The sequence below is a fragment of the Papaver somniferum genome, chromosome 2 (genome assembly GCF_003573695.1).
Source record: "Papaver somniferum cultivar HN1 chromosome 2, ASM357369v1, whole genome shotgun sequence".
Lineage (NCBI taxonomy): Eukaryota > Viridiplantae > Streptophyta > Magnoliopsida > Ranunculales > Papaveraceae > Papaver > Papaver somniferum.
Genome location: NC_039359.1, coordinates 94,198,459 through 94,203,532, shown reverse-complemented (window position 1 = coordinate 94,203,532; position 5,074 = coordinate 94,198,459). Strand labels below are relative to the sequence as shown.

Below are 5,074 nucleotides of genomic sequence, written 5' to 3'. Positions count from 1 at the left end.
GAATCTAGCCGGGGATAACCATGGAATGGAGTAATGAGATATAATAGATTATTTTCTAGGAATTCAGTTGGCGAATGACATTAGAGTTAATCTATGTACAGAATCGAGATATGAGATAGTTGAAGCATCATATTCATTCTGAGGGGTGTATAGTCAAGGAGCAACGAACGGCGTGACGTCCTGAAGGCGTTCAGCTCTCTAACAAACAATTATGTCTAGAGAACCGCCCAATCATCAAGATTCTATACACGGTCTCTCTACATAGTCAGGGAACAACGTGCAGTGTGACGTCCTGAAGGTGTTCAACTCTCTAATAAACAATTATGTCTAGAGAACCGCCCAATCATCTACATTCTATGTAGAGGTGGGTCTCTCTATGTAGTCAGGGAACAACGAACGGCGTGACGTCCTAAAGGCGTTTAGCTCTCAAACAAACAATTATGTCTATAAAACCGCTCAATCATTAAGTTTCTACATAGAGATGATGATGAAATGTGTGAAACATCGAACGCTCAGCCGGGGAGGCCTTTCGAGAAACATATTCGTCATAGCTCTCTGGGAGGAATGCTCACTCAACCAGAGATCGTGAAACGGTTCACGAATCGTAAAATATGAATTGTCACATGCGTTCCTGAAGACGAGTCAGAAACATGCAGTATCATGATTTTACGATTTTAGCCTTTGTCGAAAATCCACCATTAACAGATTTGTTCATGCCTCACCGCACAAATTTGAAATTAAATATGCTATTGAACATATTCCATGAACATAACAATATTACACTGCATATAAATGCTCTTATATCTGATAGAAACTGTTGCTGGAGTAGGCTTTTTCCACTGTGATGGAATTATTGTCAACGCTTTCCTACGGTTTCAACGATTTTGAAATTAAATACGCTATTGAACATATTCCAGGAACATACCAATATACTGCATATAAATGCTTTTCCAATTGATTTATTTAACAAAAAAAAGTTCCTAAAATTTGAAATGTAGATTTAGCATATACTAACTACTGAATCTAGTTTTAGTTTGCACCATCCATGCAAGATAAAATTCCATGTTTCATGTGCATATTTTCAGAACAGGAGTAGTGGCAGTTCAATAACACTGAGCTAGTATATGAGCATATCCATATTTTAGACCATGGTTCAATCCCAATTAGTATATGAGCCGATGACTGATTTTTCGTCATAGATGCAGTGCTCGGTAACCTACTAAATTATCATCTTTATAATATATAGCTAATCCATCAAGGACAATGAACAACGATTGGCAATCATTATAAGTCAACTTATCATCTTTCAATGAATGAGATGTTGTATTCAATAAGTTTCACCTAGGAAAATCTTACAAAAAGTAAATAAATGCAAAATGCAAGCAAAGGATTTTACCTTTCTATCATGTGTCTTGATGCTTAGCCTTGGCCGTAAAGGCCGAAACCTAAATTTCAGTAGAACCCACTATGTTCCTCAGCTTGTCTTTTTCGTGCTATGCTACATTCTGCACCCAAGTTCTCTATGACAACAATCTTGCCTAGCCTTGGACTTTAAGGCACAAACCTCAATTTTTCGGAAGAAATCAATCTGTTCTTCAGCTCGTGAGTCTCGTGTTGTGCACCAAAGGCACAAACCTCAATTTCAGCAGAAATCAATCTGTTCTTCAGTTCCTGAGTCTCGTGTTGTGCACCCAAGATGTGTATGGCAGCAATCTTGTTTTCTGGGCAAAAAAAAAACTTATTCATATATCTCCGAGAACACAAGAAAACTAAGCCAAATTAGGTTGGTTTAATGGAGGGGGAGAAGTAAAATTACACATGAATTCTTTCAAAAAGAATAGGTTTCCTTTTCCATCCAACATTTTCTCTTTTGAGTGAAGAGAATTGCAACGAACCCACACACATCAATTTAGCTTGATCATCATTTATCTTAATGTTGGTTTTTGCAATGGCCTGCTTCACAGCCTCTGTCTATGGCTTGTGCTGGTTCTAATGGTATATTCTAGCAAGTCCAAAGAGATTTCTTAGGGTTCCATCCTGTAAATAAATTTTATTCAATCAACATCCTCTCAATTTTAAAAGGAATTTGTAACAGTGCAAGTGTTTAATAGGGCCTGTGTGTGTGAGATTGCTTACAAAATCAAATTCTGATAAACAAAAGCTATTGTATCTATGAGGCAAACCTTTTCAGGGGTCTAATCCAAACAACTTTATTCAGGAAAAGCAAATCAAAGAGAATAAGATATGAAAAGAAATCAAAAAAGACTTAAAGCAACTATATTTAGGAGTTTCAGGTGTTATAAATAGGAAAGTGGGATCTTCATCCCAAAGAAGCAACCCTAAAATACCTGGTCAGTAGGCGATCCGAGCTTGCTGTCCAGCATGGAATAAGAAGAGATATCTTTTCCAGTCAAATTGCATCTGATCTGGTTTGCCATCGTTTTGATCTGCCATTTTAAAATACAAATATCATTGACTTATATTGTTTGTCAGATTCATAAATCGGTTTCGGGGGTTTTTCGTCAAGAAAATAAAACAAATACCTTTTGTTTGCTTGCTTGGAGATGTAAGAAGAAGTCTCGAGGTGTGTGTGAATTGCGTCATTACCTCTTTAGGCCGAATTTGAAAATTGGAAAAGAAAATTTATCAGAAACACGTTGCAAACATCGGAGATACATTACAGACCAAATGAACGTTTTTAACAAAATTGTGGAAAATTAATATTAGGAAGGGCAGTCCAAAAACCACAACACAAACTTCTCATAGGATTTGGAAACCAAAAGTTTAGCAACCTTTGATGAATGAACCGAAAAATAATAACAGTATAGAAAGTAAATGACATTGGAAGGATCTGATGCTGATGGGATTAGCCATTTTATATAGAGGAATTAATTAATGCAAGGATGAGCGTTTTTTTTCCTGATTAGCAGGCTAAATTCAATATGGTTTGGGAAACCTTCTGTTATTGAAGAGACAATAGAAAGACATCAAGAAATTATGATACATTATGGGATGGAAAAGATTACTCAATAACATGATGAGATGTTAATCGGAATGAAATTAAGAATGAAAACCCAATGAAAGGCCTTTACCCCTGTGTTACATTACGTACAATGAAAACCTAATTTATGATCTTTTTATTTATTAATAAGCAATTTCTGATTCGCTTTTAAGACACGGGAATTAACACATTTAGCGTGGGAAACGAGGGCGGACAGCCATCGGATTAACCAAATCCAAATCGTGTGCTTTATTCTAGGAGGGGAGGAAGTTGAAAAATCCAATGTATCCTGGCCGTCCGGTGACTCACCAAATACTACTATTGTATAAGTATTGATTGGTGGATATTGGAATCCTTACTGCAACTATGGGGTTAATAATGGTAGTGAAGGAAACTCCAACCTCGAGTTTCCATGAGTTTTCGAGTTGGTTTTGTGTCGATAATTTGGTTGAACTTAGGACAAAGTTTGTTGCCAGAAAAATCAACAAAAGAATTGGGTTTGTTGCGTTGCTGCGTTTTAAAGGGTTTGATGAAATTCAATGAGTGTGGAGCCTCCTAGTGGCATGAGGATAGATTGCTTGTTGTTAAACTCGAGATTGCAGGTGAAGAAGCTACAAATGAAACTTAGTTAGACCAAGGAAAACGCAACTCTCCACAACAACAAAACTATACTCCAAATGTTTGATAAATTGCCTGAAAGAAAAGACATACCTTTGATTTATCCTATTTGAAACAGTCGGGATATTTCATAAGTTTTACAAACTACTCAATTTAGTTAACTCGGCTCGATTTACTGACATAACGACAGTTAACTATCTAATTAAAAAAGATACTGGGAGGGAAAAATGAAAGTGGGTATATTATAGCAATTACGGGGAAAAAAAGTGTATTTTAGTAATTACCAATCCCACAAAATATACTTTATCAAAATCCCCAAAATTAAATGCGGGATCAGTACGCCAGTCTAGGTATCGTCAAATGATGATGATCATCCACTAGTTTTATTCGGCATTTAATTCTGAAGAATTACAATTCTCCCTTTTGTGGTGCGACCTCAAGTTATAGTACTACTCTTTCTCAAAATTCTCTTCAACCCCTCTCCTGTTTCATATTAATCTGCTAACCAAAATCATCTCAAAAGCCCATTTCCAAACTCAAATAGTTAACATATCAAACTTCCAAGCTTTATCATCCTGTGCATTTCATCTCAGCTCTCATAAAACAACCACCTAAATCATTTGATCTAAGCCTTCTCCAATTTCCCAAAACTTTTTAATCCCGTTCCTACAAACAATTTAAACCACATCATGAACATCCTACCCTGGAATTGTCAAGGCATCAACAATCAACCAACGATACAACATCTAAAAGAACTAGTATCACTACATAAGCCTGATATCTTATTTCTCTCCAAAACTTTAGCCAATGATCGTCATATGTCAAGTCTTGCTCAGTGTCTTCAATATCAAAACCTAACCTATGTTCCCAAAGTGGGTCGACGAGGAGGACTCTACCTCATGTGGAACAACCTAAACATCCAAGTGATATTCCAGTCCCAAAGCTACATCCACGTCCTTATCAAACCTCCACCCCCGCCCAACCATGTATTTGTACAGGTATATACGGTCCACCACACCCGGATGCGAGAACGGATTTTTGGCAAGATTTCCCAACAATCTTCCCCAATATCAACATATCAACGTAATGGCCACTGATATGAGATTTTAATGACATGATGGATCAATCGGAAAAAAAAGGGAGGAAGATAGATCCCTTATAGTCAAATCCATCCATTTCTAACGATGTTTGATCAAATGGGTTTCATAGATTTAGGATTTCGAGGGGATCCATTCACCTGGACAAACAACCAACAGGGGCAGGACAACATAATGGAACAACTTGATAGGGGAATTACAACCCAATATTAGCGAACAACAAATCCTCATGCAGGAGTTACTCACCTCCCGAGGATTGCTTCGGATCATGCTCCCATCCTGCTGCACACCAAAGCAATCGATTGGAAAGGAAAAAAAAATTACAAGTTTGAACATTTGTGGCTTACACATCCACAAC

At 37.1% G+C, this 5,074-nt stretch overlaps 1 long non-coding RNA gene across 2 annotated transcripts; it reads right to left on the bottom strand.

Annotated features, from left to right (window-relative positions):
* Positions 1-818: 818 nt before the first annotated feature.
* On the bottom strand, positions 819-3,091 carry LOC113353722. Of its 2 annotated transcripts, XR_003361489.1 has the most exons (5): positions 2,544-3,091; positions 2,349-2,447; positions 1,817-2,037; positions 1,397-1,721; positions 819-867 (listed from the first exon to the last, which is right to left on the bottom strand). It is a non-coding gene; the product is annotated as an uncharacterized LOC113353722 (long non-coding RNA). The 2 variants fall into 2 exon arrangements; XR_003361488.1 differs by lacking the exon at positions 819-867 and having other exon boundaries at positions 1,136-1,721.
* Between the last annotated feature and the right edge of the window lie 1,983 nt (positions 3,092-5,074).